Source organism: Taudactylus pleione, unplaced genomic scaffold (assembly GCF_031769625.1).
Source record: "Taudactylus pleione unplaced genomic scaffold, aTauple2 ptg000201l, whole genome shotgun sequence".
Classification (NCBI taxonomy): domain Eukaryota; kingdom Metazoa; phylum Chordata; class Amphibia; order Anura; family Myobatrachidae; genus Taudactylus; species Taudactylus pleione.
The window spans coordinates 25536945-25564196 of NW_028284603.1; positions in this window are offsets into that span (position 1 = coordinate 25536945).

The window sequence follows — 27252 nt, forward strand, 5'->3', positions numbered from 1 at the left end:
ACCTTGTACAAATTCTTAGAGCACATAGTATAAAAGTTTACCTAGGTGCTGCAGCCAACCCAGTAAAATCCACCTTCCCCAGTGAAGTTAACTAGTGTGTCTGTACACTGGGTTTCTTCCCTGGCAGTGGCTTCCCATTTGAAGCGCTCCCTGCTAATCAACAGCAGACAGGCAGACAAGCGCTCCCTGTTTTTGCATCCTTTCCTGACTTCTAGGGGCTGCCGATGATGCAGTCCCTAGAAGCTGGTGTTTGTGTACATGTGCCGGTAGCGGCGCCTACCATATCATGCACAATGCACCTAGCAGGCGCAGCAAATGCAACAGTCTAGACCTCATTCTGATTGGACTGCAGGCTGCCCAACTCATGGAACATGGCAAGAGTCGCCACTGTTACTAATGTACATTTATTGCATCCAAACAAATTCTTCTGTACTTTCGTCTTGTGTGTTTAATGTAGATAGCTAGATATTTTGTGTAAAAACAGTAGAAGAGTAATTTTGGAATTGTTGTAACTCTCCCAACCTAGAATAATATTGTCATATCATTATAAGTACTGTCAGTGTCCGTTAAATCTCTGACCATGCAGATCACATGGACTTCTGCTTGGTTGGGTCACGGTGTTATCATCCTACATGTCCTAATCTTGTGTGCTAGGCTGCTGTGTCTCAGAATGCTCACGGGATCTGTAATTAGTGTAAGTAGTATTAGCACAGAACTCCTGTGGTATGTTATAATGGTATGCTTGTACGCTGGTACAACCGTCAGTAAAATAACATTGAGGATGCTGGAAAGAGTTTTATCAATGAAGGCTGTATTAACTATGACAAATGATGAAATTAAATTGTATTTTACCCCTGCCAGCCAGTAGCTTATGTTCTGCTTCACTGCAGTAATCATGAGGCTTTACTTACTGAAAACAATCAGAAAAGAGAAGAAGGGATTATGGCTGGTATGAGAGGTATAAGTGCCTACTATTTGTCATTTACAGGGATAAGATCAAGTTTTAACGTATTATCTCTGGAATTTTTTGTCTCTGGAAATGCTGGTTAATACTAATTAGTATATGGCCTACAGTAATTGGTATTAGCTAGCTTCTCAGTACGATTCCAATTGTTCTGAACAGTAAATTGGATGCCATTGTGACTATTTGGATTTTTAATGCATTCAAGTCAATAGTTAATGATGTGTATTTAATAGAGATATGCGCTGGGCCATTCTGCTGGTTTTAGTTCTAATTCGTCGGCCGGTTTTGGTTTTGGTTTTGCCAAACTGCCGTGACTGATTTTGATTTTGTATTTTTTTAAAAATTGACAAAACAAGCTAAAAATCACATACATTGAACCTTTATTGTTCCTAGAGGATTATTAACTTCAAACATTTCCACTCATTTCCTGTTAATGTTGACCACTTCACAGCTCACAATAATGTTTTCATCCAGTTTAGGTGACTACTGTGCAAACGTCCTGAAAACCCATGTGCGGGAAGCTATGAGGAAGAAAAGTCCACATTTGCTGAAAAAATAGTTGTTTTTGCAAGACAATGCCCAACCACATGTTGCTGTGGTTGCATTGGTTGCACTGACTGAAATTAATGGGACAGCACTGGAAGACCCTCCATATAGCCTGGACTTAGCGGCCTGTGATTTCTTGGTTTTCCCAATCCTGAAAAAACAACTGCGCGGAAAGATGTTCTCAACAGATCATGAAGTGAAAAATGCCACAGCTGCAACACTAAAAGTGATGTCACATAACAGTCTGCTGCACCAGTGGGATGACTTCATCCCAGTTGCCCAGAGGCAAGATAAATGTTGGTCCCCCCCCCCCAGTAAATTAAAATTTACCACTCCTCCAGCACCCATGCCAGCCCCAGCCGCCCCCGCCCCCAGTAATGGTCCCACTATGCAGTGCCTCCAGTAGAGCCCCTTATACAGTGGCCCCAGTAGTGGTCCCCCTATGCAGTGCCCCCAGTAGTGCCTCTTACACAGTGGCCCCATTTACAGTTCCCCCCTATGTAGTGCCCCCAGTAATGGTCCCCCTATGCAGTACCTCCAGTAGTGCCCCTTATACAGTGCCCCCAGTAGCGGTCCCCCTATGCAGTGCCCCCAGTAGTACCTCTTATACAGTGGCCCCATTTACAGTGCCCCCCCTATGTAGTGCTCCCCAGTAATGATCCCCCTATGCAGTGCCCCCAGTAGTGCCCTTTATACAGTGCCCTCAGTAGTGGCCCTTCCTATGCAGTGGCTCCAGTAGTGCCCCTTATACAGTGCCCCCTTATGTAGTTCCCCCAGTAGTGGGTCCTCCTTATGCAGTGCCCCTTACATACAAGACACACACAGATTACATACCTAAATCCCCGTTCCTGCGCCCACCATCATCTGCTCCTCTGTTCTCCCGCTCAGCATTATGGGAGAAATGCTGTTACGTCTTTCACATCACCACTGCGGGAGCCGGAAGGTGGAGCTCATGAGTGAGCTCTGCCTGGCTCCCTCAGTGGATACAGCAGCTAATGAGAGTCTGTCTGACTCTCATTGACCGCTAAAACAAACACATCGCCGGCGGTTACCACCCACAGCTTAACGACCGACCAGGTTGATGGTCGCAATGGTGATCACCATCGTGACCATCGTGGCTTACGACCAGACCCTAAGGTTGGGTCTGGGCACTCGTAAGACCCAGGGAGCTTTCTGCTCTGATGGAGCAGGAAGCTCCCCACTGACATCACTGATGATGTCAGTACGGCTGCCCACAAAACGGTAGGCGTTCATTAAGGAATGCCTCCGTTTTGAAAACCACCCCCTTGGCCCGCCTACCAAACGGGGGCAGCTGTCGATCAACATTGACAGCGGCCCCTTTGGTAATGAGCTCCAGAGCGACAGAGTCTCGAGCAGTGCGGCCGCTGCGCGTGCGCAGGCCAAACCATCGAGCCGGTTACGAGCGCATCGGCGCTCGCGACCGACTTTGAATGAGGTCCAATATGTGGTCAGCGATGCTATCTTCCTACCTTTTTTCTGTATTATATTCTAGAAGGTGCTAGATAAATGAGAAGTAGAATCTGATTGGCTGCTATAGGCAACATCACTTCTTAAATATAACTCCCATCTTAGTCAATTTACCCCTGTAAGTGGAAAACAGAATGTACTGGTAAAAAATATTGGCAGTTAGTGGAAACGCAGTGTATTTGTCAAAAATATTCGGGCAACAGAGGGCTCACCGGTACTGCGCATGCACCTGAGAATATAAAATCAATAAGTCACAGATGCACGAACGCAGCAGTAAGATCCATCTATGCATCTATGTCAAAGACTGAGGACCTCATTCAGAGATGGTCGTAAGCGGCCGCTAGGTCGTACGCATCCGATGTTTCCAAGCCACGCATGCGTACGGTTAGTTGTGCGCACGAGACCTTGCGATCCAAAATGCTGTCGATCGTACGGCATACGAGCAGGAAGTGGCTTCCGAGAGTTGATTGACATGAAAGGCCATTTGTGGGTGGTGACGGGGGTGGTGGTCTGAAAACGCAGGTGTTCCTCACCGTTTTCAGGGCGGTTTTTGGGGCGTACATAAATTACCTGTTTCGACCGACATAGAAAGCCGCAAGTAGTACAACGTCACTCTGCAAGCAGGTTCGAGGCCTAGCTAATCGTACAGCTTAAGGTTGGGTACGTGCTCTCTCAAGCCCCAGAGTACAATCGATGCTATCGAATGTTACTGATGTTCGGAGTGATGTTTCTATTTTGAGCCACACAATGCAAGCAGCTAATAATCGTTTGTTGTAGCTAATAACACTGCTAATTGGCATGTAATTGATTCAGCTGCGTTTGCAATAGCGAATAATAAGAATAAATATATTTCAGAGGGATGGCTTATTCTATGTGGTTTTTTGGTAATTTTGGGAGTAATTTGCACACAACACAAGCAGCCGCAACCATCAGAAGAAAATTAACATACAGCGACTGACAATGACTGACAACAATTGACTCGATCGCTAGCTGCTATCACTCGTTAGCTAGAGGAGGTGCATTGTTCATGTATGGGCGTCACTTTGGATGCGATCGCCCGGCCGTGCGATTGTTTTTTTTTCTGATTCTCGATCGTTAGGCGTATGACCGAGCGGCAACTTACGACCGACTCTGAATGAGATCCTGAATGTGTAAAATAAATAAAAAGGTGCCCCCCCCCTAAAACACAACTAGCACTTTTAACGGCCAGTCCTGGTTGTCCTTAAATACAGGAGACAAATGACGTAGGGGTCCCCTGTATTAACCACAGCCAGCACTGGGCTAGTCAGAATCAGCCCCGGTTGCCAAAATACGGGGGACAAACGACGTAGGGATTCCCCGTACTTTGCCCAACCAGCACTGGGCTCGCATCCAGTCCTGGTTCTGGAAATACAGGGGTAAAAACTGTGTGGGGTCCCCCTGTATTTACCAGAACCAGACCCTCTCTAGCGGGGGGGTAATGCCTCAACCAGGGGAGCCCTTTCTCCGGGCCCCCCAGCCGAAGCATCACCCCTGACTGATAGTCAGCCCAAGCCGGGGATCCCTGGGGAGCTGGGGAACCCCCCAATAAAGGGGTTCCCCTCTCCAGGGCACCACAGGCCCAGGCTGATAGCCCGGGGCTATCCCCGGCACCCCTGGGTGGTGGGTGCTGGGTTGATTTTGTATAAAGTATTGTTATTTTTCTTTGCAGATGAACCACAGGTCCTAGCTAGCCTCCCCTACATGCTGGTACTTGGAGAAACACAAGTACCAGCATGCAGGGCATTAGAGGTCCACTGGCATCTGTAGTCCACCTATAAAAAAAATATTAAAATAAACACAAAACACTTTAAAATTGTAATATTTTATTTTACAGGTCTTCACCTGGGGGACGGCGGCCTTTTAGCTCTTTTACATGGCTGCCACCACCCCAGGGCTTCATCGTCTTTGCCAATCTGCCAGGGCTTCGGCATCGTCGCATGGCAGGCGCCAACCTGCCAGGGCTTCACATCTTCACCCAGTTGGTGGCAGCCTGTGTCAGCTGTTTTTCGTGTTTGCCGCCCACTAGGACTTCTGGCGGGCACCAACCCGCCAGGGCTTCGGCATCTTCATCTAGTGGACGGAAGCCTGTGTCAGCTCTTTTTCGTGGCTTCCGCCCACTAAGACTTCTGGCGTATTTGCCTGGCTGGCGCCAACCCACCAGGGCTACAGCATATCCGCCTGGCGGGCGCCAACTCACCAGGGCTTCAGCATCTTCACTGGCGGATTGGTGCCCAACAGGTGAAGACGTTGAAAGTCCTAGTGGGCAGCGGCCGCGAAAAAGAGCTGACACAGGCTGCCGCTGCCCTCTAGGACTTTCAACGTCTTCGCCTGTTGGGCACCAATCCGCCAGGGCTTCGGCATCTTTGCCTGGCAGGCACCAACCCGCCAGAGCTTCTGGCATCTTTGCCTAGTTGGCAGCAGCCTGTGTCAGCTCTTTTTTGTGGCTGCCGCCCACTAGGACTTATGCCATTTTTGCCTGGCGGTTGTCAATCTGCCAGGGCTTCTGTGTCTTCACCTAGTGGCATCTTCGCCTGGCGGGCACCAACCCACCAGGACTTCGACGTATTCACCTGGCGAGCGTCAACCTGCCAGGGCTTCTGGCATCTTCACCTAGGGAATGGCAGCCAATTAGCTCTTTTGCATGGCCACCGCCCACTAGAACTTCCAGCATCTTTTTTCTTCAGGAGCTCTTCTCGGCTCCCTCCCGGCCATCGGACTGCCATGCTTGCCTCCTCGTACTGGCTTATATAAGCCAGCCGAGGAGGCGGATCGATGACGTCTCACAGCGACCATCTTTAAATTAAAAAAATGGTGCTGAGGCGCCATTTTTGAATTGGACGCCACTACCATACTCGGCAGAATTGCTGGCAGGGACTGGATCCTCTCGGATCCAGGCCCGCCGCTGCCGCCTGCACAGATGCTGGGTCCTGGCGCTGAAACTGCCGGCTCCCTGCACTTCCACTGATGATGTCCAGAGCCGTGATTAGCTCCAGCGGCCATCTTTGTAATGGGCTCCGCTGCCGAACTCTGCAAAATGGCAGGCATTGACTGGATCCTCTAGGATCCATGCCCATTGCCGCTGGTTCCTACGCCGCTGCTTGGTCCTGCCACCACCTGCACTGCCGCCACCTGCGCCACAGCCGCCGTTGATGCCCGTGCCACCACCGCTGATGTCCCCACCGCCACTGATGGCCGCACTGCTGCCATGTCCCCACCACTGCTACTGCCCTCTTCCATTGCTGTGTTCCAGCACCACTATCACCCGCAAATGACGGTCATATTTGTGCAACCAAGTGAAGCCACAGTGAGTACACCTGCTCAAGGCTCCTACTGAGGCTTTGCAAGAAGTTGAAATTTCCTATCTTTTCAATGGCGCATTCTTGAGGTAATAGTTTAAAAACTGTAACTTTCTGATATACCTAAACCCCAAAAGCACATACCCTGGAACAATAGCTACCTAATATAACAAACCCCATGTCTAAATTTGCCCCCTACCCTGAGTTATGCCTTCCCAAAAATCCCCCATAGAGAACAGCAGAAACATGGTCCTAATTGAGAGTGTCAGAAAAAACTGACAGTCGGAAATTTAGATTACTCCCAAAACCTCATTTTTTTTGTTTTTGCCCTGAAATTTGTCATGCAACACCACACAACAGTGCTACCCATCCATGCCAAATTTCAGCTACTTATCTCCAACAGCTTTTGAGGTGTAGCCCCCTAAACACCATGCCCCTCCCCTCCGGAATTCTCTATGGGAGAATTGCAGTTTTTTAAATGCAGCCTTAATATAAGGCCCTTATAATATATATATATATATATATATATATATATATATATCTCAAAAAGTCTATTCACAGATGTAGAATAGGCAGAACACTCCAGATTCTATGCAATTAGATAAATGTATTAGTAAAGCTCATACCGGTTTGTCAGCTGTGTCACGTCCATGTCAACTAGTGCTGCCTATTCTACGTGTGTGTGTATATATATATATATATATATATATATATACACACACACACACACATACACACATATATACACACACACACATGCCATGCAGGCAGGTATTCTGAGGGGTATGAGGGGCATGTCAGTACTGTGGTGGGAGCTCATTGCATGCACTTGCTCCAGGTACCAGAGCTCAACGCCACACCTTTTGGGGGAGCAACCAAGGAAGTGGGGGGGCTCTGCCTTTTTCATTTGTACTGAGCCCCACGATTTCTGATGGCAGCCCTGTCGGCTAGACACAACTCTATACCACCTGGTGTCTGTCCGCCTGTCTTACTTTTCATTACTTACTTACCTGTCTTACTTTTCATTTCCACTATTGCAGTACGGGTCTGATTCTTATTTGGGAATAAAGTAAGGAAGACCAAGTAACTGTGCACATTGGTAAAACCTTGTGGCACTGCAGGTGGGGCAAATTTAAAATGCACAGAGAAAATTAGAATTTGTAGGTGCGTGTCCAAACTGAAATCTAAATTGCAGTGTGAAACTAACATTAACCCACATGTACAAAGAATATATGTATTTGCACCCCTTGCATTGCAACATGGTATTTCCAGGAACACAGTTACTTGCTCTATCTTACTCTATTCCCAAATCTGAATCAGGCCCTAAACTGGGTACACACTGGAGCAATGTCGGCCAATATGTAGTTTCCAGGCCGAATCGGAACGGCATATCGGCCAGATCGCTCAGTGTGTACACCCAATCTGCGCTCCCACAGACGTTAGCATCTTCCAGTCAGCCGTGCTGCACGTCCAGCCAGATGATATTGCAAGCAGCGCCATGCAAGGTAATGACGAGGGATAGTTCCGTCCTTCTGATGTGTTCCACAGATATGATATGTCAGCCCGACGGCAGCTGTGTCGTCCGTGTACACATCGTCTAGTGTGAACCCTTTCTGACACATCACTGCTTTTGAGATCACTTGGATTGTATCAACCTGCTTTCCTTCGCTTTTGATGTCTTTGGTCTTTACCTGAATTCACTTGACCATATCCCCTGGTGGGACGACCAACACCTATCGCTCATTGGGCCACAACTGGTCCTGCTTTGTAATCCTCCCAATGTTAAGCAGGTCTGATAATGTTGCCAGAACAAAAGTTGAACAAATAATAGGCTGAGAAGAAGCAATACTGGGGCAGGACAACCATATCAGATATAACACTTAGGCAGTCGCCATGTTTGAGGCAGATTCTCTGACATGAGACAACAATGATCAGTTTTATTTGTTGGCGCAATGGAAGTTCGCTCTTTGGGCCTAATTCAGCAAGGATCGCTATTCTGCTAGAACGCACGCTCCGTGCAAATGTTTGCTATCGCATTGCGATCACATCTTAGCATAAGGACGCCCACTTCCCCTGGCTCACATCCGAATATACTTGGGCAATATAGCGAAATAATCTGTAAAATCAGACCCATATGCACAGTTAAGGTAGGTCAAACCTCACTCAGAAATTGCTAACTTCAGGTCACGCTATGAGGCCGCAGGCTGCATATGGAATTGCAATGGATAATATATGCACGCCCCTGCAACGCCGTCAAAACGCACTGGCACGCCTGCGTTCGCCCGACCACCACTCCATCACCACCCACAAACAGCACTTCCTGTCTATCACTGTGCTCGGGGTCTGCGTAGCCTCTGCAGTTGCATTTTCCATTGCAACTGCTAGTTCGCACACTGCGATGCATGTGCAGTGTAGAAACATCGGCCGAGTGCGTGCATTCTCTCCTTTGCGTTCCTTGCTGAATCAGGCCCTTTGCTTTAATTGCAGAGAAAAAGGTTGGGAATGTAAGCCGTCAACACAAACATCTGTTTCAGGTTTGCTGTACTGTAGTGTTACACATTTGTGCATCACTTTGGGATTAATTAGTGGGAGTTTTATAACTTCCATATCTATTAGGAAAGCCAGATCATGCTTTAGTTTTAGTAGGAAACATCACTAAGACAGCTGACTCAATGTAAATATCTCTATCTAGATTCCTTGCTTATGTATGAAGTGTATTACTGTACTAACGCTATATTTTATTCATAACATTTAGGTTCTTTTTTCTCTGAAACCTTAGAAGACGGATATGTGCGCACAGCCAGCTGTTAGCAAGACAGTAGTTCTAAAATGCAACAAAGGATAACATTCACATTTGTGGAAAACATATACTTGGCGTTAGACTGCAGTCTGTTATGTTGGTCCAATTCTACTACTCTTGCCCAAGTGTCATGCTGTTTTGTGTTGGTGCTTATTAGGTACGCTGTTCCCCGTATTTTGAATTTGGATTTATCTTCGAGTTTTGGTTTTGCCAAACCACCCTCAAGTGTTTTGATTTTGGAGCTAGATTTTGTTTTTTCAAAAATGGTAAAAAGTTTTTAAAAACAGCTAAAATCATGTCATAAAAGAAAAATAAGATGCGCCTCTCAACCAGTCAATACAAAAATGTTCCAAAACTAGCAGCTCCTATCAAGCAGGATGTGCTTTCTGCTAAAAAAGGGAAATCTAGATATGTGAAGTAGGAGCGCTTATCCAAGTTGTGGTACTGATCTTCCAGCGGGTCAGAATTCGGATTTTAAATTCAAATTTCGAGTTTTGGATTTCAAACTTGACATGATTTTAGATATGTGAAGTAGAAGCACTTGTTTGTGAAGACAAACACAATGAATAATATAGAAAATATTTATTACCATTAAATGATTATATAATAACAATGACAGTGTTAAAATTGAAAGAAAAAAATATTATAAATAAAATGTCCAGCTCTTTATGTAAAAATATAATATGTTATTTTCCTTTGCACTGGAGGTGCAAGGTTGTCAGATGACTGTATTAGTGTAGTAAATACAAAACATGAAGGAATATCCCGGTATTCTCAGATGAGAGTAGGCAATGTTGTATCTACTATTATACAAGTGTTGCAAAGTAGCCAAAATAGTAAATAAATAGCCACTGCAGGGAGCCATGCAATGGTAAGGCACAATGTCTGTCTGATACATAGACTAACCCCAGATGCTGTATCTATGGGGTATAGCGCGCCACCACCCAAAAGCAGGAGTGCAAATTCTTTGTGTATAGGTAGTTTGATAATTACCGTTTCACTCCTCAGTTATCGATGACCTGTGCACTAGATCATCACTGCCGTTATTCATCGGATTGCTGTATTCACAAAGTCCACCACACGGGATTGTGTTTTATCCTTACACATTTCCCTGACAGGGAGCCCGTTGTGATACCACCACCTGGCTTATAGCTTGACCAGTTAGATCTGCAGGTGGCCGTCGAATCAAGAACCGAGACAGATCACCAGGCAGTGACCCACTCGGTGTCCACGCTCCCGCTGAAAAGCGGTGGAGCGCTACCTTCCTCACAAACCACACCAATATCTGTGTGCGGGTCATTGATAACTGAGGTACTGAATGCTGGAAGATCAGTACCACAACTCGGATTTATCCGAATTTCTTCAGGAGATTAGAATATGTCCAGATTCTCGAAATTCGGGTGGATTCAGATTTTTGGGGAACCGAGCCGCACATCTCTAGTGCTTTTTTTTAATATGAGTGCTGCTGATATCACTGCTTAGATTCCCAGTTTCACTACCTTAAATCCACCCATTTAAGCCCAAATTCAATAATGCCTCCATGTTAGAATTAGCAACGATGCAGTGTCCAGAGCTATTCAATACACACCGCGACTGCACTAAACATGGATTTCTGATCACCTACTCCTGAGGCTTGAACTTATCACAGCTGCAGTGAATGCGTTAACCCATAGTTCAGAGTATCTAACCCAGAATCTATGGGTTAATTAAGACTCGTTAGTTGCAGATTTACAGCGCGAGGAAAAGTGCATATAATTGAATAGCCCCGGGCATAAAAGTCTTATAATACAAGCCACTCAAGCGGTAAAATATCAAGGCTAATTGAATCCGGCCCTTAGACTACAGGTGGCCATGTTCAGAAGTAGAACTTGCACCTGCCACAGGATAGGTGCAATCTCCAATGGTGTGTTCGATGGTGCAACCATTGCGTCACATGGTGTGTCTTAATATACACAGCGGCAGATTTACACCACAGTCTGTCATCATCACAGTAGGAAGCCTATCAGATGCAGAATTAGCATACAGTCACGGCTGCGTAAAAAGATGCAGCCATGAGTATGACAACTAAAGTGTCCACCTCTGAATCAGGCTGTTTTAATATAGAGCCTACATGTTCCTAAGCAGCTTTATTGAGAATATATAATCATTTACATCAGTCTCTGTCTCTTTGGAGTATGGGAGGACACAAAGCACGAGGAGAATATACAAACTCCACACAGAAGGCCTTGGTAGGAATGGAGCACATGCTGTGAGGTAGCAATGCTGATCATTGTAACACCATAATTCATTTTCTGTTCTTTAAAAGGAAGATAATAAAAAAAAAGTGTTGGATTTTTGGGGAGGAGAGAGGGGGACTGAATAATGATTATAATTATGGGACCACGGGGTATTTTTCTAATTTTCAAGGCAATAAAAAATCACCTATTGCCACAATTTATGAATAAAATATAACCAGGGCCGAGAGATTTTCAGCTGCCTTGGTGATACTGCCTTGCATGGTAAGTGTTAACTTATGAATTTGATGACCCAGATTTAAGACTGTTCACTTGAATTATACATTATGTATATGTTACATTATACTGCACAGGACTATGGTGTATTTTCTACAATGCGTTTCTGTAATTTAACTGGTACATTATCATGCATGCACTAGCAGTCTTTAACGGTTAGCCAAGCCTCTGCGGAGTCTGGCCACTCCCCCTCTGGTGGCTGGCCACACCCCTAAGTATGGGACTCTACCACTGCATTCCCTTGGTGAGCCCTTCATGCTCCAGTCCGACACAGTCTGCATTTATGAAATACCAGTACTGTACCGGGTTCACTAAGAGCCAATATAGAAGGAAAATAATATTTTCAATACAAATAATTCCACAAAAACATAGGTACAATTTAAATCGGTAAATAGCAAAAGTATACGCTGCACATATGAAGGATAGAGTTACTGTACAAACAGATATCGGCAGACAAGGGTAACACAAAAGGGAAAGCAAGGAGCACTGTTGGTTTTTGCTGCAATAATCACTGTCCTTAGACAGCGGCTCCCACCAGAGATTTCCCCTGTACCCCTGTGGGCCAATCTGACCATGTCAAAATTGCACCTGATACCAGGAGGGAGCAGTTAATTTTCAAATCAAATTACACAAGATCTGAAATGTATGGAAAATGACATATTCATTGCCTTGCCTTCAGTTCCAACTTTGGTATGAGGAATTGGATCCAGAGTCGATTCGACCCTGTTCGCTAACACTTGGTTGAATTGGCTTAGTCTGCATCTAAACATCTCATACCTAGTTTGAACAATGCCTACCCTACAGCATCTCTGCTTCATTGCATCATTCCTTCATCAAATTTACCACAGCTATACAACACACTGCTGACTATGGGACTGATTCAGCATGGATCGCTATTCTGCTTATACGCACAAAACACAGTTGCTAATATCAGCGGTGATATGTAAATGTTTGCATTTGCATTGCAATCGCAGCCTAACATAAGGACGCCCACTACCCCTTACTCACATGCGTATACTTTGGCAACATAGCAAAATAATCGGTAACATCGAGTAACATCGGATCCATACGCACAGTTAAGGCAGGTCAGACCTCACTCAGTAATTGCTAACTTCACCTGACTCCCCCCCCTCATCACCACCCACCGATGGCACTTCCTGTCAATCACTCTGCGATGGGTCTGCGTTGCCATTGCGATCGTAGCTCCGATCGCAGCATCTGCTTCGCGCACGCGCACTGCGATGCATACGTATGCACAGTGCAAAATAATTGGCCGATTGCGTGCATATAATCAACTGCGATCCTTGCTGACTCAGGCCCTATGGACATAGCAAAATGACTTCACAGGACTGTTCCTCAGCCCATTCATCATGAAGCAGCCTGCCAGAGAATAATCTGGCAAGGCAAATGTGTTACAGGATGACAGTTTTTTTCTTTTTCTCAATTAAAACGAAATAAATCAACTTTAATATTTGTTAGAAAAATACATTTACTAAAACATAATTTTATATAATCGTAATTAAAATACTAGAATACTTAAATTGCTTGTCAGAAATGAGTAATAATCTCAGTTGGGAGATCATCTAAGAGCATCCAAGGTACTAATAAATTATACATCAGACTACACTACATTATTTTTATCATCAAAAGTTATCCATATTGCATCCTTTTGTTACCCTTGGCTGTAATTTCAAATCAAGTGACAAAAAGAAAGATGAAATACATATTTCAAAGAAAGTATGTGCACATTACACAAAGACTTTGAAGTTTAACAGACAAGGAAACCAAAAGAAAACTGCCTTGTGGCTTAGTATCCAAATTTCCGTAAATGTTAAAATATGCACATATTAAGCTGGACGCAACTGAAGAAGCTTGAGTGAGGGAAAAATAGGACACATGCAAACTGAGAAGAAATGTTCCTTTAATGTAGCAGATCAGAGGAATGCATACAAATGATCTACTTAATTGATGTCCTTACAAAATAATTAAATTGCAAAGTTTTATGGTATCTTAAACAATTTGTGAGTCTTATGGTGCGCGCACACGGTACAAATTTTATGAGCGATTTCAACAATATCTTCATATGGTTTATATCGTTATCGTTCATATTGTTCACTATATGGCAGTCACCCACCTGACAACGACCAACGATGCGCGTTCCCGCCGGAACAATAATGATATCTATGGTCTTTCATGCATGCAGACCAACTTGGAGGATTTTGTAAAGATTTGCCTGTGAAAAGATAGCTTCACTGAAATATCTATCAAGAATATCTATCATAGATATCTATCAGTGTGTACAACCAAAATCGTTTTACCTGCACTACAGAAAGTTGGAGGGAAATCTATCAACGATATCTTTGGTTGTTTAAGCTGTTCCGTGTGTATGCAGCATTAGAGGTCCTCAGGAGCATTTGCCCCTAGGGTTGATCCCGCATAATGGTTTTCATCTCGTTGTTGGGTTATAAGTCGGTGACTTGAACCTATGTTTGTAAATATATATGACATATTTTTTTATATTTTCCCACATTTGGGGTGTTTTATGATCATTGCATGCATGCCCCAAATGACCTTTACAAGTGTATTGTTATCATTGCCTCTTTGCATATATCTATATTATAGAATCTGTGAGGAATTGTGTTTCTTGCAGCTAGGATGAGATTGTGTCTCTATACTCAAAATCAACTAAAATTGGTATGAAGTATATACATCTCTTTATACAATTACTGGCAGTGCCCACACTTGTATACTGCTGAGAACCGTTTCCTGCTTAGAACTGTTTCCTGTTTTTAGATACCCTGTATTACTATGGTAACGGGCTAGTGATGTCATCAGTGGGTGCTTCATGCCCGGAACCGGAAGCCACTGTGCTGCACGTGGTGTTGGTGTGGGTATAAGGTTAGTACCTGTTTTTAATGTCTTTTGTACCCGGATGACTATCATTAAACCATAGAAACATTGGCATTTACACTGCATCCTTGTCATGCTATATACCAGAGTGCCGACGTCATGTGCATACATACACAGACACACATTATATGTATATATATATATATATATATATATATATATATATATATATATTGTGGTGAGAGGGGTGCTCTCTCATCTGAATTGACTACTTTCTTCTGAGATCAGCTCCCTCCAAGGGATCCTGGAGTGAAGCCTGTGTGTTCTGCATTAGCAGTGGAGGTGTGGAATTCTAGGTTGCCATAGTGGGAGATGAAAACAAGACTTGCACATTCTGCAGTTGCAATAGAATACAGTCAGGTGCATAAATATTGGGACATTGACAGAATTTTCATATTTTGGCCTCTGTTAACCACCACAATGGCTTTGAAATGAAACAAACAAGATGTGCTTTAACTGCAAACTTTCGGATTTAATTTGAGGGTAATTACATCCAAATCAGGTGAACGGTGTAGGAATTACAATGGTTTCTATATGTGCCTCCCACTTTTTAAGGGGCCAAAAGTAATGGGACAAACTAAACAATCCTAAATCTAACTTTCACTTTTTAATACTTTGTTGCAAATCCTTTGCAGGCAATTACAGCCTGAAGTCTGGAACGCAAAGACATCACCAGACGCTGGGTTTCATCCCTGGTGATGCTCAGCCAGGCCTCTACTGCAAATGTCTTCAGTTCCTGCTTGTTCTTGGGGCATTTTCCCTTCAGTTTTGTCTTCATCAAGTGAAGTGCATGCTCAATCGGATTCAGGTCAGGGGATTGACTTGGCCATTGTATAACATTCCACTTTTTAGCCTTAAAAAACTCTTTGGTTGCTTTTGCAGTATGCTTCGGGTCATTGCCCATCTGCACTGTGAAGCGCCGTCCAATGAGTTCTGAAGCATTTGACTGAATATGAGCATATAATATTGCCCGAAACACTTCAGAATTCATTCTGCTGCTTTTGTCAGCAGTCACATCATCAACAAATACAAGGGAACCAGTTCCATTGGCAGCCATACATGCCCACGTCATGACACTACCACCACCATGCTTCACTGATGAGGTGGTTTGTTTTGGATTATGAGCAGTTCCTTTCCTTCTCCATACTCTTCTCTTCCTATCACTCTTGTACAAGTTGATCTTTGTCTCATCTGTCCATAGGATGTTGTTCCAGAACTGTAATGGCTATTTTAGATGTTGTTTGACAAACTCTAATCTGGTCTTCCTGTTTTTGTGGCTCACCAATGGTTTACATCTTGTGGTGAACCCTCTATATTCACTCTTGTGAAGTCTTCTCTTGATTGTTGACTTTGACACATATACACCTACCTCCTGGAGAGTGTTCTTGATTTGGCCAACTGTTGTGAAGGGGTTCTTCATCACCAGGGAAATAATTCTTCTGTCATCCATCACAGTTGTTTTCCGTGGTCTTCCGGGTCTTTTGGTGTTGCTGAGCTCTCCGGTGCATTCTTTCTTTTTAAGAATGTTCCAAACAGTTGATTTGGCCACACCTAATGTTTTGCTATCTCTCTGATGGGTTTGTTTTGATTTTTCAGCCTAATGATGGCTTGCTTCACTGATAGTGACAGCTCTTTGGATCTCATAATGAGAGTCGACAGCAAATGATTCCATATGCAAATGTCACACCTAGAATCAACTCCAGACCTTTTACCTGCTTAATTGATAATGAAATAATGAGGAAATAGCCCACACCTGTCCATGAAATAACTTTTGAGTTGATAGTCCCATTACTTTTGGCTCCTTAAAAAGTGGGAGGCACATATAGAAACCGTTGTAATTCCTACACCGTTCATCTGATTTGGATGTAATTACCCTCAAATTAAATCTGAAAGTCTGCAGTTAAAGCACATCTTGATTGTTTCATTTCAAAGCCATTGTGGTGGTGAATAGAGGCCAAAATATGAAAATTCTGTCAATGTCCCAATATTTATGCACCTGACTATGTAACTCCGGGTTCTCCAGGTCACACAAAGCCAGCAGGAAGTCAGCAGCACAGGTTGAGTTTAAAACTCTCACACACCGGATGCTTCTTGCTCCTGATGCTGGACAAGCTGGCCAGGCGATAAGCCAGGGGCGGTAGTTAGCATTGTGGTGCCAGGACCTGAAAGGTCCACAGATATTGTAACTGCTGACTGTTAAGCACAAGGAGTGCTGGGACATTTACTTTTATGTTTATTTGCTTATTTTCTTTTATGTGCCTGTGTGTATCCAGGCCTATGCTCACGTATGCTAAGGTGCAGTGTTTGGTGCCATTAAAAGCCACTGCTTTACCAAGTACCCCATGTTACAGGAGAGAGAGAGAGAGAGAGAGAGAGAGAGAGAGAGAGAGAGACAAAAATGAGCACTCACCAGATTTTCTAAAAAGTTCCAATGCATTCCGGTCCTCAAAAAAGGTCCCAGTGAGGACCAAAACGTTAGTGGATTTTTTATTAATGTATCAATAAACCATATTGGAACTTTATTGGGAAATCTGGTGAGTGCTCCTTTCATTCCACTCTATCTTGGATTTTGAATATCTATCCACATTAATTAAGGTATGCACCCCAGTGGATTGAAGATTATTGAACATGTGAGTTAGGATCTTACACATGTTTATATATATATAGCTATCTCTGTCTAATATTTATCTATCTAACTAGGTGTGGTATATTATGTCAACATGTACAATGTTGACACTGACATAATGTCAGAACGTGGACATTGTGAATGTCGACTGTTAGAATGATGACAGTGGGATTTTAAATGGAACCCTAAGCCAAACCCCAAGCCTAACCCCGGGTGTGCCGAGAGGGTGTAGGGTAGGTACTAATTACCCGGACTTATCTGTCCCCCTACCTCTTATCTGTCAGCAGCCCAGCACTTGCCGCTGTGTGCTGGTCTGCAGTAGGAGCAGGGAGACTGCTCGCTGCCGCTCCTCTCCTGTGTCCGTGGGTGGGAGCGATCACACTAATCGCTCCCACCCTCTCTGGATTTGCACCGGGCTGAGGGGCTCACAGTGCCTTTTTGCGGTGCTGCAAATAGTATTTTTAATTTTATCCTCCTTAGGGGGCATGGCCATGCTGGCCACGTTTCGGCCACACCCCCTTTAGTACCCGGGTCCGTGGTGGCTCTTGGCGTCCCTGTCTAACCATAAACTTAATCTAAACCTAATTGTAATCTAACCGCAAGCGTAACCCTAATCTACCCTTAAAATCATTGTTTGTCAGTGTCAACATTTTAAATGTCAACATGTAAATATGACGACATTCAGACCTCGACATGATGACTGCATACCATCTAAAAATAAAGTAGAACTGAATGCAAAGCACACAATGACAAATCAAGTAGCAAGTATCAAAATAAAGTAATTAAATTGGTGAAAAGTACTAGGTTGAAGGTAAAAGTGAAATGCAGTAGCGGCTTCATGCTGAACATTTAAAAAAGCATAGACTCCTACCAATACAATATATATAAATGGCTTATCAAGAGATCTGGAGAAAAAGTCTTTAGTCTCAAAGTTAGTGGAATATGCATCAAAGGGATACGATATGCCAAGGGTGATTATCCGGACGGTCATAATATAGGCAGTGTAATTCTGCCAGACAAGATCCCGACTAATGTTGGTAAGTATTCTTGGCCTGAATCAGAGATGTATGCTAACCCTCTCCCCAGTGCCTAACCCTAAACCTAACCCTGACCCCAATACTCACAGTTGGAATCTGTCAGAATTGTGACCGTCGGGATACTGCTGTCAGTATTGTCATTGTAGGCATTGTCTCCTTCTGCCAACCCATTATACTTCACTCAAGGTATCCAACTCCCCTACCAGTGACACAAAGACCACCTGGACCCTAGTAGGGTAGAAATAAGCCTAATTGCAGAGTAGTGAGTCCAATGCATTTCAGCCAACTCTGGTGACCTTTTTCAAGGAAGCTCATTAGTGTCCATGTGCCGAAGGATATAGTAGGCATTGTTCTTGCTACCTATTGGTCACATTGAGGGTTCTGAGTGGTTCTCATGATTGTCAACAGTCACAGATGTCCCCCAAGGTTCAGTTCTTGGACCTCCTATTCTCCATCTATACATTTTCAGCTCATTTGACCTCCTATCACCTCTATGCTGATGATACTCAGATCTTCTTTCCTACCCTGAATTCTCTCCCACTCTCCTCACTGGTATATCTGTCTCTCTGCTATCTCCTCCTGGATGTCCCAGCACTTTCTTAAACTTAATATGTCTCAGACTGAATTGATCATCTTCCCACCCCCCCGCATTAGCTCACTTTCCTCAATAATCTCCTCTAGTCCCCAAGTGCGCTGTCTTGGAGTTATCCTTGACTCCTCCCTCACATTCAAACATCACATTTAGTACCTTTTGCAGTCCTGCTATTTTCATCTCAAAAATATTTCCAGGATCAGACCCTTTCTTGCCATGGGTGCTACTAAGAACCTCATCCACTCACTGGTCATTTCCAGATTGGACTACTGTAACATCCTCCTATCTGGCCTCTCTGACTCCCACCTCTCTCCACTCCAATCTGTCCTCAATGCTGCTGCCTGGCTCATCTACCTCTCCAAACATACTACATCTGTCTTCCCTCTTCTGCAAGCCCTACACTGTCTCCCCTTTCTTTTCAGAACCCAATTCATGCTGCTCACCTACAAAGCCCTCAACCATTCCTCTTCCAGTTACATCTCTGACCTTATCTCCCTTCACACTTCCATCTGACCTCTTCTCGCCGATAATGAATGCCGCCTCTCCTGCAAACTGATTACTTCTACACATGACTGCCTTCAATTTTTTCACATGCTGCTCCCTACCTCTTGAATTTTCTACCTCTCCCTGTCAGACTCTCCACCTCTCTGCAAAATTTTAAATGGGCTCTCAAGACCCGCTTTTCATCAAACCTTCCCATCTCTCATCCTAAAACTCTGTACCATGCTTACTATCTACCCCATCTGTGTCACCCTGGTCTGTCTACACCTACCCTTTAGAATGTAAGCTCTCATGAGCAGGGCCCTCTTCCCCATGTGCGTTTCCTTCCCTTACTATTACTTTCAGGACCTAACCCTTGACTTCTGCCACCGTACTTCTTATTTGATGGTTATGACTGCTGTTGCAGTAATGTTTATCTACCGTGAACTTGTCCTGCATTGTCTTGTACTGTAAGTCACTGTTCTCTTGTTCTGCTCAATTGTTTATGTACTCTGTTAGGTGCTGATGAACCCTGGTAGTGCCATAGAAATAAAGGATAGTAATAATAATAATAATAATATTAATATTAAGCGGATAAAATGGTGAGACCTGCAAACACCAGCAGTAGCAAGCTCCAGCTTATGACAAAAAGTTCTACTAACTAAAGGTAATCTTCCCTAATAACAAAACCAGGACAATAGCAACCCGTAGGGTATACAGTCGGGAAGCCGGCGCACCTAATCCCGACAGCCGGCTTTTCGACTGCGTAATCCCGGTGAGGGTTAAATGACAGGCGCCTAAATCTAGACGCCTGTCATTTTACCAACACCGGGAGACCAGCGCCTGGCATCCCGATCGAAGGGACGCCGGGCGCCAAGCGAGAATAGCCGCAAGTGGGGGGTTAGGTTTAGGGTTCCCGGAGGGGCACCTAGGGTTAGGCATCTCCCTGGGAGGTTAGGTATAGGCTAGGGGAAGGGGGGGCTAGCATTAGGCACCCCCAGGGGGGGATTTAGGATTAGGCACCCCCCAGGGGACTTAGGTTTAGGCACTTAGAGGGGGGATTAGGGTTAGGCACTGGGGGGGAAGGTTAGGGTTAGGCACCCCTAAGGGAGGGTTAGGGGGTAGAATTAGGTTAGAGAATACTTACCTTAGGATGATCTGGATTTCCTCCTCTGCCGGGATGCCGCTGTTGGGATTCCAACCGCCGGGCATGGGTCCGGCGGTAAATCATACCGATTCCTCCCATAGCGTACTCATCTTGTCATTAGGCAGCCAAAACCAACCATCCAAATTATCGATTTTGATACCTTGATAGGACAGTCTACAAGCCGGCCCTTCCATCTCATTGCGAGCAGTAGTAACACTGAACATCATGAATAATGTTTTAACATCCTTGAGGAGATTAACGTGGGTTTCCTCCAGTGTACCCGGAGGAAATCCATGCAAAGCACAGGGAGAATATACAAACTCCACACAGTTAGGTCATGGGTTCGATTCCCACCACGGCCCTCAGTGCTGTGAGGCAGTAATGCTAACCATTACACCTTTCTGTGCTGCACCAATGCAAAAAATAACTGAACTTTTCAAAATATGCACATGATACAGAGCATCCCATAGGGAAAACACGATTCACGTAAAAACTGTAATCTAGCTGGAAACCCATTAATTAAAATTATTCCGGATATAATGATAACAACCAAAAGGCAGATTCAACATTTAATTATTCAACAGGTGCACCTGAACCTACTAGAGCCTTGTCAAAAGACTGACAGCCAACATGACAACAAACCAAGATAATAGCAGCATTAACTGAAGTAGAACCCCCTGGATAAGACATATGCTGAATGAGACAATATTTTCCAGGAACATTTTTAGAAACAATGCCAACTGGGGAAATAATGAAATTAGGCAAAGAAGGCACTATGAAAGGCCCAATCATGCACTCCAAAAGTACCTGATTCCATACTTTATCTTTGAGAACCTCTTTGGATCTGACAGTTTTTACCTCTCCCGGTACAAACAGACAAAACCCTTGAACAAAAGCATTCCTCATAAATTCTGCAGCCTTCCAATCAGGATATCGAGATAACCATTCCTCCATGGCATCCACGTTAGAGCCTCCAGGGGGCAGAAGTTGTACACCCAAGCCAGTACCACACCCACCAGACAGATATCTGCAACATTGACTGGGCGTGCTCCATTACAGTGGATTCAGAGGTATCAAAAACGGGAAAGAGTCGTTTTAGTGCATTGCCCACTTATCCTTCACCAACGCTTGCACAGGGGCTCCTCCAAGCCTTGGAGGCGGGTGCTTGAAACATGACTGTTCACTAAGGGTAGATTGGGTTTGAGTCATCTCTTACCAGAATACCCCGTCTTTGCAACACAGGTCCATCACGGTAAGGCTATGCTGTTTTCTATTTACCTCCTTATAGTAAGTGCGTCAGACATACACTTTAGTAGAATGGGACAGACTATGGATTAGATCACATTTATATGCTCCATCAGATGTGATATACAGTCAGCTATGGTAATTATTATATATAGAACTCTGGTGAAATATCTGCACAGAACGCTATTATATTGATTACCCTTCCCAATACTATTATAATTTATTTTTCTTATTTATTATAATAGGAGGTACACCCAGGAATAATTAAATCACAATAGAAAAGCAAAAAGAAAGCAAAGTATACCTATATTGGGGCACTCACGGATTAATCATATCTGATAATTAAACCAATAGTGACCCATTCATTATAAAATATAACCTTTCTTTTTGCTTCTCTATGGTAATTATTATATACTGCATTTTAAAGATAGAATTTAATGTATATACCTCTCAATAAAGTTTAAACGCAGCTTTAGTTTTTGTTCAAACACATAAACTAAACTTTATGACTATTGTGTGTGTCACATACTATGCTTAAACGTTAAATGTATCTATTGTTGAATTGTTGCGCACTATCCAAAGTGCAATGCTGGTTGACACAATATATAATAATTCCAGTATATCATTTTGACAATGAAGCTATAGTGACAGGGGCCAAGTTACTTTCCCTGGGGCCCCCACAAATCTTAATTGAGCAATGTACTAATATTTTTATTTAGTAAAAGTGAATTTCTGAGGCTGTAAATTATTATTATTTTTTTTTTAATGGAATAGAGAAAGCTTGCACAATTCTAGCGACATGTGTGCTGTAAAACAGCTGTCTATATCCTGCAGTGCCTGACGAACACATTCTTACCTCCTGGCAGCTCCTTGCTGCATGTTAGTCACTGCTGGATAAAATACTCCTGACACGTCTGGCTAGCGATGACTGGAAGCCAGCGCCAATGATTTATTGCAGAACGTTGGAAATATGTATATATTTTTTAAAGTGGCGTCATGCAGATATACCTTTTGGTTCTGTTACTATAAAAATGGATTCTAGCTATTGGTCTATGAAATACATCAGGAACATCATATAACTTTAACTCTGTACATGTTCTTATAGAGATACCTCTAGAAGTGGAAACTAAATATATATTGTATTCTGTCGTCATTTATAAAGGAAACCAAACATAACAGTTTAGTATAAAACGGTCTATTTTCATATAATTTAAATCTTTATTATTTTGTATTGTTTTTTTTCTGAGCAAACAAAATAAAGGATTCAGCAAAAAAAAACTATGACTTATTTTATATACTGTATTTTAAATACAGTAGATATGTTTGTGTGTATACTATATGGAGATGAGCGGTTCGGTTTTGACTTGATTCTTTACGCCAAATTCATAGGCAAACGCAGGGGGGGGTTCCGTCTGCCTGGAAACCCCCCCTCCCCAGCACACACCATGAACACAGTAGAAATAGTAATATAATAGAATGTTACTAGCGCTGCATGTTCTTCTCAGTATCACAAATTAAATGATTAGCATCATCTGTGGATCATTTAGCATGTGTCAGCCAGTAATAAATATAATGTACATGCGCACCAACTAGGAGATGTGGAAAACATATACTGTTAGGGATGCACTGCTATATACCATCATTAGGGTTAATTATTAATACTGTATAATAATACACTATCCAGTACATAAGAAGACCCGATATGTACAGTACATATATGTCTAGGGCAGTGCTAGGTTCTTCTGCTGCTACCCCAGACTCCCGGACTTGCTCTAATGCTCTGGAATGGTGCCCACATCAGAAATAAACACATTCAGCTCAGGCAGGATGGCCCTACTGCCGCATGTAATGGCTTAAGTCACCCATTTGTTTTATTATTCCCTTTTGTTAATTTAACTTATTCCTAAACCTAGAAATAAACACACTGACACATGTATATGGAATTCAAAGAGGTCACAGCCAGAATTTATTGATCAAATTGAAATTCTAGAATAGGTGGCAAGAAGAAAGCAGTGCTCCAAGGCCACAGCCCAGTGGATATCAATACAAATAAAAAGGGGCGGATCCCCGCCCTGCGCAGACTGACCTGGGGCAGTACCATCCTTCCCTAATTGGCACAGCATTGGTCCCTCCCTTGGAACAATGACCATGTCCCCCCTTTAGGCGGTGACAAACTGGCCGCTCTCAAAGGAAGAATGCTACCACAGGCACTCCTGCGCTAATAATAGGCCGCCCATGAGCACTGCTCCCCGCCAGGCTGCACCTCTACCTGTTGGGAGAAAATCACAGACAAATGCACAATCCAACAACAGAAAAATTTACACAAACCATCTTACACGGGTGGGTGGGTGGGGTTGAAATAAACTGGAAAGAGGAAGATGGCTCCCCTCACCAGGCTATTTATATGGAACCTCTAAGCCCTCCCTTAAATCCTACCATAGGCTTATACTCCTCAAGTGACGAATACTAACCACATCCCCCTCCAGCTTTTAACTCTTAACTTACCTAACAAAATTACATATCAAACAGGGTGCTTATCTATCCTCAAACTTATTCAAGTATTCGGATGCATTAAGTCACCCATTTGTTTTATTATTCCCTTTTGTTTACTTAACTTATTCCTAAACCTAGAAATAAACACACTGACACATGTATATGGAATTCAAAGAGGTCACAGCCAGAATTTATTGATCAAATTGAAATTCTAGAATAGGTGGCAAGAAGAAAGCAGTGCTCCAAGGCCACAGCCCAGTGGATATCAATACAAATAAAAAGGGGCGGATCCCCGCCCTGCACAGACTGACCTGGGGCAGTACCATCCTTCCCTAATTGGCACAGCCTTGGTCCCTCCCTTGGAACAATGACCATGTCCCCCCTTTAGGCGGTGACAAACTGGCCGCTCTCAAAGGAAGAATGCTACCACAGGCACTCCTGCGCTAATAATAGGCCGCCCATGAGCACTGCTTCCCGCCAAAGCCCGGTTCGCAGAACCAGGCCCGCCACCAAAACTGTGACCTTCTTAATGAAATTAAAACTGCAGAGGTCATCTGTCAACCGCTCTAGCCGCGCGCTCGTGAGATGTACCCCGTCGGGCCTATGCAAGCTCTCTGCCCCGTGACATAAACTTGGGTATTGTATGACGCGTCCACCAAACGCTAAATGACAAGCGTGCAATGGCCATAACTGTTCAATACCCACGAACGCGACCAAATCATTGCCTCCCAAGTCTGGCCCCAAACTTCTCCTCTGCTGCCCATGGGGCATCTAGCAGGCACTTACAGTGCATTTCTCGTAATCCTAAGCAATGCCACTTACGCACTCACAACCAAAATTGGGCATGTAACTCCAAAGGGTGCTGGCTAGCCCTGTAAATATAGGAATTTTCCCACACCCGACAGTTAGCACTCACAGAGAACCCTGTCCGAAAGTTCACCTAGACAGAATTGGCATTTATACAGACAGATATTGGTATTTAATACAAACAGAAATTGCTATGTATAATAACAACGATAATCTAACCACAAGGAAAGGGAAACAAATAGTTGGGTGACCCATCTGAAGATGAAAAACAGCAAAACCTCCTTGAGGGCAAAAGCTGAAAATCCTTTCAGAATCCCTAGCGGCAGTAGGCATAAGGCCCCTGGGTTTCCCAACAAACTCGCAAGGAGCGCAACTACTTAATGCTACTTGTTTTAAATACGACTTCCACTGCCCTAGCTATAATATAATTCTGAAACACCCTCGTAAACTACGACCTGGACAAAAGGGAGTTAGATTAACATGGATAACCACTGCCCGCCACCTGGAGGGCAAACCCTATTAAAGTACCCCAAAGAGCAACTGGCCAAATCACTGGATCTGCATGCATCTGAATAGAAATCCCTCGCTCCCTGCCAGTTAATCTGTCTTAGACCCATCTATTCAGCACAAGCTCAATACCGGTTTGATAACCACCTTATTTTAACATTAAACCTGATAGCGCAGAAATCTTAGTAGCAGCAACTAGCTCACCCATTCTAAAAGCCCTAAAGTAAGCTAATGAAAATGCTAACCAAAAAGGGGGGGGGGGAAGGCGCCTAGCACTTGACCGAAGCCACTCCTTTACTGGCCCAATCAAATCCTGTAATAGGGCTGTGTTGATGGGGCTCCGCGCAACGCCTTTGTTAGGACGCTCCCTTGCCCACCCTATTAAATACCTTTGTTAATACTCTCTTGCCCACCCTATTAAATGCCTTGTTTAATACAAATAATTTGTCAGGATCCGCCAAACGTGCAACTTGGAAAATTATACTGGGTAACGCTGGAGACAAGTCGCCTTGGAACGACCCCTGTCATAGCAGCTACAGACAAACTCTGCCATACAATCATTAACCATCTGAAACCGCCCGCTCTTGGAAGCTAAACACCTTGCCAATCGCACAAAACTAGCGTGTAGGTCTTAATGTACTTGGTGCCCATGACTTCCGTGCTAGTCCCTGGATGCCGGCGTGACGATCCGCCAGGCATGGAAGGAGAAGGAGAAACCATGTAAATTAGCAGGAGGCGCGAGCGAATGAAACATGTCCTACTGAACGATATAAGATGTCCACTATCTTGGTAGCAACGCCCGAAACATGCCGTGCCCTAAACTCAATATTCCTTAAACACATAGATGCCTAACCACTGCGAGGCCGGATCCAAGTCCGTCCTAGATTAGAGCCTTCTTATACCACACCTAAGTTATCGCCAAACAGGATTTGCCTAATGCAAGGCTTGCTGGACCGCAGTTCGACCGCCACTACAGTTGAAAAATTCTCAAGAATAAGGATGTTCCTGTCTAGGCCCTGAACCCCACAGGAAACCGGCCAAGGCTCCGTGCCACACTCCCCTTCAAATGCACCACTTAATGAACAGGATGCATACGTAACGGTCTAAGTTCGGACTTGGCTACGGGTGACGTGTGCAGAACTGTACTCCGTTGAATTTGCGCATAAAAAACAAACAAATGCGCAGCATGTCCACTCCGCTCCAGAGGGACACATATGAGGTGACGAGGCTTCCTAACCCCTGCTGTGGCTCCTTCTAGCCGTCTACTGAAAAACCAACCCCTATGTATGACTCTAAATGCCAAACTGAGGGGGCCCGATAGCGACTGCAACTGTACTAGCGAAACTTTTTTTTTTTTTTTTTTTTTTGCCAAAATGAAATGCTTCTAGCAACTCCCCAAAACGCCACGCCTTCGCCATAGGCAAGCGGCATAATCCTATTAAGGTATCGATTTCTATCCGCAAATAAGATAATGCGCATAACTGAACCTTCTTACCTGTCACGAGCCATCGGGGCTCCCATAACGACTAAACTAAGGAAATTAATTGAATACTGGCAAACTCTGGTATCTACTAGCCCCATAACATGAAAACATCCAGGTAGCGGGACACCACAGTATGTCCCAATACCCGCATGGACAACTACTGCAAAAAGTAACTAAAACCTTCAACTAAAGTACACGAAATGAAAAAGCCAATCGGCCGCCATGTATAAACAGTCATCTTAACCACAAGGCCATAAGGGCTTTCCCTCTGTGTAACGTAATTGAGCCCTGCAACTCCAA